General features: G+C 39.8%; 1 protein-coding gene and 1 pseudogene across 3 annotated transcripts in view; both read right to left on the bottom strand.

The window, feature by feature from the left end:
• The window catches only part of LOC101699463 (ras-related protein Rap-1b pseudogene), a 30,376-nt pseudogene extending 22,423 nt beyond the window's left edge, over positions 1-7,953 (bottom strand). Inside the window, exon 1 of the transcript XR_015451723.1 lies at positions 7,836-7,953. The product of XR_015451723.1 is annotated as a ras-related protein Rap-1b pseudogene (transcript). The remainder of the gene's footprint in view (positions 1-7,835) is intronic.
• The window catches only part of Gramd1b (GRAM domain containing 1B), a 251,281-nt gene that overhangs the window by 214,293 nt on the left and 24,280 nt on the right, over positions 1-12,708 (bottom strand). The gene's annotated exons all lie outside the window — the stretch shown is intronic.

The raw sequence follows: 12,708 nt of genomic DNA, 5'->3' as shown, positions 1-12,708 counted from the left end.
TTGCCTTGACGTCAGGCGATCAGCCTCAGTTTTGATTATTTTGACAGCTCTGAAGAAGAGTGGTCAGGGATCATGTAGAATGTCCCTCAGGTGGAATTTTTTCTGATCATTTCCTCATCATTAGACAAAGATTCCTCCTTTGGGGAGGAAGGTAAAGCATCACTCTCATGCATCATATCCGGAGTACATTCTATCAACACGGTTGATATCGACTGTGACCACCTGAATGTGTATTTAGTCCCTTTGGGCTGCTCTAACAAAATACACTAAAACAGCAGGTTTTTAAACAACAGAAACTTGTTTCTGGACAGTTTTAAAGTCTGAGAGGTCCAAGATCAGGGTAGCAGTCCTGGTAAGGATCCTTTTCTAGGCTGCAGCTGACTTCTCTGTGTCCTCACATGACAGAAGAAGCAAACAGTCTCCCTCTGGCCTCTTTCACAAAGACACTTTTCCCATTCATGACCTAATCATGCTCTAAAAGCTCCATCCATCAATATTATCACATAGGGGATTCGGTTTCTGTATTTGAGTTTCAGGAGGACATAAACATAGCATTGAAGTAGAGTGTGTCAAGTTTTTCACTATGAAATTACTAACCTTGAGTATTTTTCTAAACATCAACCATAATCTACTCTTGTGGGTCTGGCTATTTGAAAGAAAAATATTGCACATTCCTAGGTCAAATATGGAACTTTAAAAAAGGGACATGAGCTAACAGATGCTGGTTTTTATGCATGCTGAGGACCAGAAAAACAAAACACAGAGACCTCTGGGGATGCTAAAGCCTGAACAAAGAAGGAAAGAAATCTGCTATATCCCTTGCTTTGCACAGAGCAGAAGCTGGAGGTGGATGCTTTGTCCTCTACGAAGCCTTCAAATCCTCTCACCTGGCAAAAGAGCCCATGCTCCCTGGAATGACTATGTTTTATTTGCCACCAAAAGAATATTGCTTCATCAGTGACTTCAAGGAGGATTTTTTTCTCTCTCCTTTCCTGCTAAATACAGTCTGTCTGTGATGGTAAACATGGGGCCTCATGAACATGGTGTAGGCCTGTGTGTTAGCAAACACCCTGCCTTGCTGAAGTGCGTGGCAATCCGCTGCAGCCATGACTCCACAAGAGGACTGTGCCAATTAGTCCTTTTCTGAAAATCTTCTGGGGACACTTCATATCCAGAGCCATTACTCATGAAACCAGACGATACTTCTTAAAATACCAAGATGCCAGCATTTTGGTATCCAACAGCTTCACACACCCACTGTGGGAGGCTCGGAGACTACCTCAGGCCACCTCTATCTTTCTTATTCCTCTGCTTCTTGAAAGGAATGCACTCACAAAACACCTCTGCCAAAGAACCCAACAAGCACTTAACAAATGATTATAATTGTGCTCCAACAGGCCTTGAACAAACGTGAGGTGAACTTGTTGATGTTCACAAAGGGGATGAAGCATTCTTTCCCCCTCTCTCCACAAACTCAGCACAAAAGCTGTTGTCTTTTTTCTCTACTTATGGATGAACCCGCTCTGATTGAGGAATCTACCAAATACCTCAGAGCCAATGAAAAGGGGTTTATCTGCTGAGTGTGGTCAGGTCATCAAGTGCTCAGGAGAGACCTGGAAACTTTCTTGTTCTTCAGGCAGAAGTACAAGTCACATTCAAAGTAAATGCTAAGAATCTGGGGATGAAGGTGATTAAGTGCTTTGAAGAAACAAGGAGAAGGGCTCCTCTTGGGATAGAAATCCTCTGGATGGATTCCACCAAGGGGTTTTCTGTACAGAATATTGGAAACCACCTTTACAAATCATCCCCCAGATATTGAGAATTAGTGGAGAAAATATGGCAGAGGGAAGGTGACAAGGAAAGAAAAATATGTGTTTAAAACTAATTTAATCCTCCTAATAGCCATGTAAATTTGGTAGTAGAACTCCACTTAAAAGACAGGAAAACTTAGGTGTAAAGAGGTTTAATAGCCTAGAGTTGGGTCAATAACTAGAATTCCAACTCAAGTCTGCCTAACTTTAAAGCCTGTATAATTCTCTGATATTCAAAGATATCCACTTGATAGATGTGGACAAAGAAAGTGAGATAGTATTGTCCTAGATCCAGAAAGAAATAGAATGAATTGTACACACACACACACACACACACACACACACACACATATGGGGGGGAGTACCCAAAAGTTCCTCTGATCTCTACCATCAACGGAACTCATCCCATAACCCCAGTAAAGGGTTCTTTTGTTAAAAATGTAATCCAATTCCAATAAACAATGCCTCCATGTGCAACCCTGAAAACTAAACTTGAATCTATGTTATGGAATGAACAGGCCACGGTCCCTGCCCTCAAGAATGCTGCCAATGCTAAGCAGGGAAAGAGAGGTGTCAATACCATCCACAATCTAATGAGATGGGAGTACAGTAGACAGTGACTCCCTTGGGCCTGAGACTGGGGGAGGCCTCTAGGCAAGTGCAGTTGACCTGGACCCTGAAGCATAAAGATTTTCATGGGAAGCAAAGACAGGAACTGTATTCCAGGACCAAAGGATCAGAAGAACAGAGACATGCCCGGCCCATAGGAAGGGGCTTCCAGGCCGCCATCTGTCCCGCCGCTCCTGGCCTAAAGGTAGGGCCTTCTGAGCCTCTGTCCCATTGCTCCTAGTCCAGAGGAAGGGGCTTTTGGGCTACCATCTCTACTGCTGCTCCCTGCCCCTGTCCCACCTCTACCAGCTCAGAGGAGGTGAGCCACGTGGGTGCCAACAGCACCCCCCACCCTGCTCCCCCAGTCGAAATGAGAAAACATGTAAATAAGTCTCAAAACCAGACTTCCAGATCACCTACAGCAACCCCAAAGGGAAATGAGATGGAACACTCTGATACTCAACCACCTGGACCCACTGAACTGGCAACCAAAGGGGATCTGGGAAAAATGAAATCAGAAATAATTTCTCAGATAACAGGAGAAATTGTGCCCCTAGTGCAAGACATGATTAATAAATCTAGAGAGGAGCTCAGGAACATGATGGAATCCCAACAGAAGAAACAAATGGAATCCATAAAACAGATGCAAATAGATTTCCAGGACATGAAAAACTCCATTGAAAGTCTACACAGCAGAATGAGCCAATGTGAGGACAGAATTTCAGATATAGAAGATAAGATTGGAATTAGTGACCAGGAAAAGAAAAATTGCTCCAAATTATAAGGGAACATGAGAAATCAATCCAACAGCTGCTAGACAATGCAAAGAAGAATAACATAAGACTGATTGGGCTCAATGAAGAAACAGGAGAGAGTACAGATGACATAAAAGAAACTCTTCACAGAAATAATGGCAGAAAACTTCCCAAGGAGGGGAAAAGAACTGGACATACAAATAAGTGAGGCATATAGGAATCCAAATACCCCTGATCAAAAAAAAATCTACAAATCGGCATATAATTGTTAAAGATTCCAGAAACTCAACAGAAGAACAAAGTTCTCCAAGCAGTCAGAGAAAAGAAACAAATCACATACAAAGGAAAGCCCCTCAGAATGACAGCAGACTTCTCAACACAAACTATCAAGGCAAGAAGAGCTTGGAGCGACATATTCCAAGCCCTAAAAGAAAACAGCTTCCAACCCAGATTGATGTACCCTGAAAAACTATCTTTCAAAATTGATGGAGAAATAAGATACTTTCATGACAAAGAGCACCTTAGGAACTTTGTGAATACCAAACCAGCACACCAAAAAATTTTACACAATATCCTAGGAACAGACATTGAGGATCACAACCCCAGGAAGCAAAGCAGAATGAACCCATCTGGCATGACAAGAAATTAAATGTAAAGGGGGAGAACCCAACAAAAAGAAAAAGTCATGGCAATGACAAGTCAATACATTTCAGTTATAACCATCAACGTTAATGGTCTCAATTCACCAATCAAAAGAAATAGACTGGCACAATGGGTCAAGAAGCAAAATCCAACAATATGCTGCATACAAGAAACTCACTTAATTCAAAATGAAACTCATAGACTGAAAGTTAAAGGGTGGAAAACAATACTCCATGTGACGGGAACCCAATAAAAAGCAGGAGTTGCTATCCTCTTTGCAGATCAAGTAGATTTCAAACCAACACTGATGAAGAGAGATGAAGAAGGACACTACATCCTTGTAAAGGGAAGAATCCAAGAGGAAGAGATGACAATCATAAATATCTATGCACCAAACACTAGTGCACCCAACTATATAAAACAAATACTAACGGACATGAAAAGTCATATATGCACTAATACAATTGTAATGGGGGACCTCAACACCCCACTGTCACAAATAGATAGATCAACTAGACTAAAAATAAGTAATGAAATACTAGAACTCAATCGAACTCTTGAACAAATGAATTTAACAGATATTTACAGAGTCTTCCACCCCACAAAATCAAAATACACATTCTTCTCAGCTGCACATGGGTCATTCTCAAAACTAGACCACATACTCACACATAGAACATGTTTAAGTAAGTGCAAAGGAATTGAAGTTATCCCCTGTATATTATCAGACCATAGTGTGATGAAATTGGAGATCCATAGCAGAAGAAACTCAAAAAATTTCATAAACACTAGAAATTGAACAACACATTTCTGAATAACCAATGGGTCACAGAGGAAATTAAAGAAGAAATCAAACAGTTCCTTCAATTAAATGACAATGACAATACAACATATCAGAATCTATGGGACACAATGAAAGCAGTCTTACGAGGGAAATTCATAGCAGTGAATACCCATATTAGGAAAACAGAATGAGCCCAATTAAACAACCTGATGCTGAACCTCAAGCTTCTAGAAAAAGAAGAGCAGGACAACCCCAAAGCTCATACAAGGGAGGAAATTATAAAGATCAGAGGAGAAATCAATGCAATGGAGACTAAAAGAACGATACAAAAAATCAATGAAGCCAAGAGTTGGTTCTTCGAAAGAATCAATGAAATTGACAAACCCTTAGCCAACCTTATCAGAAAAAGGAAAGAAAGGGCCCAAATCTATGCAATTAAGAATGAAAAGGGTGTGCTCGGTTCGGCAGCACATATACTAAGAATGAAAAGGGTGAAATTACAACAGACCCAGCAGAAATCCAGAGGATCATCAATACCTACTTCCAGAACCTATACGCCAGTAAGATGGACAACACAGAAGAAATGGACAGATTCCTAGATACATATGAATTTCCAAAGTTGAACAAAGAAGACCTAAAAATTCTGAACAACCCAATATCAACCAATGAAATTGAAAATGCAATTAAAAGAACAGAGACATGAAAGGATGAGTGGAAGCCAAGAATGGGCTGAAGAAGCTGAAACGTATTTTAAAGAATTGAAACTGTGTTCAGTAGACAGCAGGAAAATATAAAATGTCTCCAAGGAGTAAGGATGTGGCACTGTCAGGCCACTCAAGAAGGCAGAGATTAGGAGGTAAAGGCAGTAATCAGATAGAGTTAATGAGAGCTTGAGCTACAGCAGTGACGAAGTGAAGAAAACCACAGAAATGAAACTGAGAATGTCATCATAGACTGGACTGGGGAAGGAAAGGTAAAGATGAAGCTAACTCACTTTTCTGTCCTGAATGACTGGAAGAATGGAGACAATATAAAACGAGCCAAGAATTACAACAAGTGGAGAAGCTCTTGAGGAATAAAGAAAGAGAAATAATGATTTCAGATCAGAGGAAGTGAGTCCTTAAGCCAGTCATGTGCCAAAGCCCAGAGAATCATTGGAAATATGAGCTGGAGCAGGGTTCTGCAAATTATAGCCTGTGGGTGGCAAATTTTTGTAAATAAAGTTTTACTGGAACACAGCCATACCTCTGAGTTTACCACTGGTCTATGGCTGTTTTCTCCCTACAATAACAGAGCAGAGTCACTCTAACAGAGCCCCTGTGGCTTGCAGGCCAAAAATACTGATTAACAGGCCCTTAAAGAAAAAGTCACTGAGCTCTGCTCTCCAAGGGGGTAAGCAGGGTGTGCAGTTGAGAAGAAGGGAGTTATTTTGAAGGAACATTTTAACCTATTCTCTTTTCAAGTAACATTTGCTGAACATTTACTCTAGGTCAAGCCCTGGGACATGAAGTTAGGTGGAGCAATAAAAGAATAAAGAGGACAGAGGAGGCCTCTGTTCTCTGAACCTCACTGTGGGAGCAGTGGAAGGAAACAATCAAATAAACACCCATTACCAGCAACAACTATATGAGCGCCAGAGAAAGGAAGTAGATGGAGGGGTTGAAGGGTATCTGGACAGGAGCCCTGAGTTAGGCCAACAGGAAGCCAGTGAGGTACACCAACACTGAAGCCAGGACAACGTGCATCTCAAGAAGAAAAACATGACTGAGAAGCTGAACGCTGCAAAGCATGATGAAATCGAGAAAGGAGCTGTTGAATTTGGCATTTGTGAGCTAATTAGGGACTTCTGAGACTCTTCCTTCCTTCCTTCTTTTCTTTCTTTCTTTCTTTCTTTCTTTCTTTCTTTCTTTCTTTCTTTCTTTCTTTTGTTTTTTGAGATAGGGTCTCACTATGCAGTTCAGGCTGGCCTTGAACTCACTATGTAGCCCAGGCTGACCTCAAACAGTGACCTTCCTGCCTCAGCCTCCTGAGTGCTGGGATCATAGGCATGTACCACCATGCCTGGCTCTGAGATAATTTTGGGCACAATGGCAGAAAACAAACCAGACTGGAAGGAGCTGAGAAATTAAGAGGTGGTAAGGAACTTGGTGTAATGGGTATATGCTGGTTTCCCCCTTTTTTATTAGTATATGTTTGTGATATGTAATAAATACATTAATCGAGGGAAACTGGTAGAAATATATATCTAATCTTGATCCTTTTTACTTCCAATTCCCCTCCCCCACTCTATCTCCTCCCATTCCCCAGATAGATGTGTGTGTGTGTGTGTGTGTGTGTGTGTGTGTGTGTGTATAAATGGGGAGGGGGAGAGATTTATCCGTATTTCTGAAGAGAATGATAGCCGAGACAACATATGGCAGATATGAGAGGAACTAAGGTTAAAAGAAAGATTTCTTTTTCAACATCAGGAAGAGATATATTTATGAATAAAGAGGAAAGAACCACTAGGGAGTTAGAAATTGAAGATTTAGGAAAGAACAAGTACTTCATGAAGCAAAGTGTAAGAAAAAATAGGTAGATATGACCCAGAGCACAGGTGGAGGATTTATGAGAAAAATAACCAGGATTTAAGACACATTTATTGATTAACATTATTTTAAAAAGGACACTATTTTAGAGATAAAAGTGATTAATATTTTAAATAAAATTTTTATAACTTGTTTTTATTTGATCTTTAACTAATATTATTTTGATAACTATATTTATAATTTTATTGGTTGGTTGTGGTTTTATTTTATGTTTATTTTATAAATTTTTATTGGGTCTTATAGTGTTGTTTTATTTTATATTTGTCTTTTCACATGGCTTTGTTATACAAACACCTTTAAAAAGTGGGGTAGCCAGACAACCCACTTTCTGGTCCCCCTTCTGTTCCTCTTAAAGAAAAGCTATCTTTCTCTCAATAAATTCTCCTACTCTTAACCTCTGTTGTTCCTAAAATTCATTTTTCAATTTTTTTTTTTTTTTTTTGGTACCAGGGATTGAACTTGGGACCTTGTGCTTGCAAGGCAGGCGGCGAAACCACTGAGCTAAGTCCTCCACCCTCATTGTTCAATTTTCAAAAACACAAACTCATGTTTCAGATATCTAATAGGTTTAAAAGTTACATCTATTCCCCCTATATCACAACCACACTCCTTAAAAGACTCCCTGAATTAAACTCTCCCTCATTACCCCACCTCAGTGTGTCATCTCTGTCCTCCAAGCCTGGACAACCCATGTGGTCACAGGCGTTCCTGGATGCTCCTTCATAATGCATTACACAGTCACTCACATCCATCCATTTCCCCATGTTTCCCTATTCCACATGGATGTACATTCACCAGCTTCAAGGTCTTCAGGACAAAAACACTGAAGAATTTTCACAGATATGAAAGAGTCCTAGGCTGAAACTTGGAGTCCAACACCAGTTTAAAATCTCATCCCCCCCCCCGCAAATTTAAGAACCAGTAATGTTTAATCGTGGACATGAGTATTCTCAATCTCTCTAAAATTGCCTAAGGAAACAAATCCTGGACTTGACTGACCTAGGTTCAGAAATGGAGAGAAATGCACTAGATCTGAAGTTACAATTAGATTTAAGTTCAAAGCTCTTTTCAGTTCTGGTCTAGAAAGGGAGGCTAGCCAATCACTGTGTTATGATCCACACTCTGTGATAGGAACCTAATTCAAAATATTAATTTGTTTTTCAGAAAGGGAGTCAAAGAAGCGAATGCCCTCAGAACTACTGCTTCCTGACCCCTCTTCTTCCTCTCTCTCCACCCGCCAAAAACCTTAGTTTTCCTGTTGATGTCATTTGCTTATTCTAGGAAGGTGAAACCATGTAAGTTTTATTTTTAATGTGTAGTTTCTTTCCCAGGCTCCAAGCTAGCAGTGCAAGCTGTTGGTCAGGGAAGGCTTCCTGTACCCTGGTACAACACCTCCCACTGTGGGAGCAGAACAGTCGGTGCCTGCCGTACTAATGCTTGCCCTAACTGCTTGTGTGAATTCAGCTCAGTTGCCACCTCATTCTTTCCTTCTATCTGGCCCAAATTGACTTCACTTGAAAGACAAAAGATTTACAAAAATTAGTAATTTGAGATTTTTTTTTTCAGGTATGATAGTTGCTTCTTATCCCAAAAGATAGCACAGTCCCAAGGGACGGTGGCAATGTTGACATATTGGGTACACAGGTGGTGCTCAGTGTTCCTTGGCATCTTTGCTGTGAACCCCGCAGCTTCCAGGAACTTCAACCCACAGATTAGAACCTCTGGACTCCAAACCCCTTTCAGTTCCAGCCTTTTGATCTCTCTATGTGAGTGCCTGAGGCCTGCCACCCAGCTAAAAGCCTGTCATACAAGACTCTCAATCTCTTCCCACCCTCAGGTTGGCCCAGAGCACTACAAAGAATGGTCTAAAATCTCAGGAATATGAGTCAGTATTTAGAGCTAGACCAAATCTTCTCAAAGATCAGGGGTCAAGTTTTCCCCACCCTGCATTTCAGTTCTATTCAAAGTTTAGATCTGAATATCTAAGGCAATCAGACTTTAGAGGAAACACTGTCAGATGCTCTCTAGGAAAGGGTTATCTTATATCAAGGAGTTCATATATCCTTTCCCAGATTTGCCTTAGACCTCTGGAAGGTCAGTGGTCACTGAGAACCTACCCAAACGGTTCCTACTTAAAATATATTCTATTTCCAGAATTTTCCTATTGAATGGGACTAGATTCCTAATCATGCTTCAACCCAGGTATGGTCAACTCAGCTCAAGTTATGATCATCTTCAAAACTCCAAGTCTCTTCAAGAATTTTTGAGGAAAGTTTGGCCTAATATTCCAACATGGAGGGGATGTAGATCAGTGGCACTGTGTCTGCCTGGCAAGTGCAAGTTCCTGAGTTTGATCCCTGGTACCAGAAAAAAAAATCCAACATGCAGAAGGGCATCTGAAGTAATTAAAGCATTAGTACCATCAAGTGGCAAAGCATGGCTATGAAATCTCCAAAAGGCCTTTCTGCCATGCCTACTAAGATGAAGACAATGGTGGTGATTTGAGATACAAGTCTTCTAACAAGTCTTGCCTCATGACACAATTGGGAAGATTTGGGTAGTCTTCGAGAATTGCTCTTTTTCTGTGAAACACACCAGATTTCAGGTTTTGTGCAGCTGCCAGACAACCTACCCACCAGTAGTAGCTTCCTCCTAAAGCTACAGCTGTCAGGGCCACTGTCACCACCATCTGCTCAATCCTAAAACACAAAGGTTCTGGGGCTTCCAAAACTAATTTGAGATCTGCCCAGGGAAGGGTTGAAGAAGGAGTAGGGAAGGTGTGAGTAAGGCACTCTCAGAGTCCCACAGAAATGAGCAAAGCTTGCTCATCTCACCTCTGCTCAGAAGTTCTTTATCTCTGTCCAAGAGTTTCCATGGAAACATCCTAAGTTCTATCTATAGGAAGAGGAAAAATTAAAAATAAGGAGCATCCCGAGGTATGTATGAATTTATTCCAAAGAAGGCAAGCAGGAGAGGAGGAAATGGGGGCTGTCATGGAAGAACCAGAGCTAATCATTTCTCTGATACTTTAAAAAGGCCTTGTGAAACCCAAGCTGACTTCACTTGAAGAATCAGGAGGAAGGTTAGGTGGGCAGGCAGGTGTGAGACACTAAAGTGCACTAGCAGTGTAAGCAACTGTGAAGAGAAAAGGGGATCTAGAGTCACCTCCTAAAGTGATCTCAGGCTAATGGACCCAGGGAGGAAGGACAAGACGAAGTCAGAGAACAGAGAAGGTGGTAGAGTTCAAATGGGGACAGGCAGCCTCCAGCTATGTACTTTGTCATCTTAGGCCAAGGGCAAAGAACCATATGGAAGTACACAAGATCCCAATAGTCAAGATAATCTTGATTAAAAAAAAGAGCAAAGCTGGAGGCATCATAATATCTGATTTCAAGCCATGCTACTGAGCCATAGTAACAAAAACCACATGGTACTGGCATAAAAGCAGACGTGTAGACCAATGGCGCAGAATAAAAGACCCATAAAAATCTATGCATCTTTAACCAACTGATTCTTAACAAAGGTGTCAAAATTATGGATTAAAGGAAGGACAGCCCCTTTAATAGATGATGTCAGAAAAAATAAATATCTGCATGGAGAAGATTGAAAGCCAACCCTTATTTCTCACCAAAACCTCTCTGTACAAAATCCCTATCTCTCTGTACAAAAATCAATTCAAAATGGATCAAAGACCATAATGTAAGATATGAAACTGTGAAACCACTACAAAATATATATAAGAGAAACATTTCAAGATATTGGTAAAGGCAATAATTTTCTAAATAAGGCCCTAAAAGCTCAAGAAACAAAAGCAAAAATTGACACATGGAATTACATCAAATCAAAAAAAAAAAAAAACAAACTCCACAGCAAAGGAAACAATCAACAGAGTTATGAGAATGGGAGAAAAGCTTTGCCAGCTACTCATCTGACAGAAGATTAATATTTAGAATATACAAATAACTAAAAAAATTTAATGACAAAAACCCAAATAATCCAATTTAAAATGGGTGAATGATCTGAATAGACACTTCAGAAAAAAAGAAATACAAATGGCCAATAAATATATAGAAGAAATGGTCAATATTATTACCCATAAAGGAACTGCAAATCAAACTACAATGAGAAACCAACTCATGCCAGTTAGAATGGTTACTAGAACAAGAATGCTGGTGAGGATGTGGAGAAAATGGAATCCTTATAAACTGTTGGTGAAAATGTAAATTAGTGCAGCCTCTGCAGAAAAGTAGTACAGCTAGCGTATGACAGTCCCTCAGGAAACTAATAAATAGAACTATTGTATGATCCAGGTACCCCACTTCTGGATACACATGTGAAGGAAATGAAGTCAGCATACAAAAAAGATACCTGTGTATTCAAGTTTATTGCAGCACTACTCACAGAAGCCAAGATATGGAATCAACCTAAGTGCCTGTAAACAGATGAATGGAAAAAGAAAATATTTTGTATTATCCACCCATAAACAGGAATGAAATCCTGTTATTTGCAGGGAAATAGACGGAGATGCATGTTAAACAAAATAAGCCAGGTACAGAAAAAGGATGTATCACATGTTTTACCTCATATATGGTAACTTAGGGGAAAAAAGACCTGCAGGTAGAAAAATGATAAGTAGCTACTGGGAAGGAAGAAGGCTGGAGTGGGGAGAAGAAGGTTGGATGGACATGTTGGATGAATACACAATGTATTCCAGTATGGAAATATCACAGTGAGTCCCATTAAACCTGTTTTCTCCAAATCTTGACTTCAAGTGAAGTTTGAGTGAGGACTGAATGTCTGGATTTTAAATGTCATAAAAATGGCTTTTTAAAAATAGACCAAGAGGATCAAAGACCTAACAGTAAGGGTAAAACTAATAAACAAAAAAACCCAGGCATAAATCTTTGTGACCTTGAGTCAGGCAATGACAAAGGACTGAAAAAAATTTAAATGGATAAAAGATCCAGATAAATATTTCCCCCAAAAGACATACAAATGGCCAATAACCACATAAAAAGATATTTAACATCATTAGCCATCAGAGAAATAAAAATCAAAACCACAATGTTATACCACTTCATGATCATAATAAAAAGACAGATGATAACAAGTGTAGGTTAGGATGTGGAGAAACTGGAATCCCTGTATACACTGTTGGTGGGAATATAAAATAGTGTAGTTACTTTGCAAAACAAGTATTTACTGAGAAATGAAAACACATATACACACAAAACCTTGTATTTATATCAATATTATTCATAATAGCTAAAAAGTAGAAACAACTCAAATATCCATCCACTGATGACTGGATAATAAAATATAGTCTACATACATAACAGAATATCATTCAGAAATGAAGCTCTGATTTATAAGGTCCAGTATAGAAGAGTCTTGAAAACATTATGCTGAGGGAACAAAGAAAAACACAAAAGACTCCCCCCAATATTTTGTGATTTTGTTTACCAAAAAATTTCCAGAATAAGCAAATCCATACAGACAGAATGTAGATTGGTGATTGC

The sequence above is a fragment of the Heterocephalus glaber genome, unplaced genomic scaffold (genome assembly GCF_053883595.1).
Source record: "Heterocephalus glaber isolate CG9 unplaced genomic scaffold, H.glaber_assembly_v1.0 deba00001431, whole genome shotgun sequence".
Taxonomy (NCBI): domain Eukaryota; kingdom Metazoa; phylum Chordata; class Mammalia; order Rodentia; family Bathyergidae; genus Heterocephalus; species Heterocephalus glaber.
This window is presented reverse-complemented; position numbering and strand designations above follow the sequence as displayed.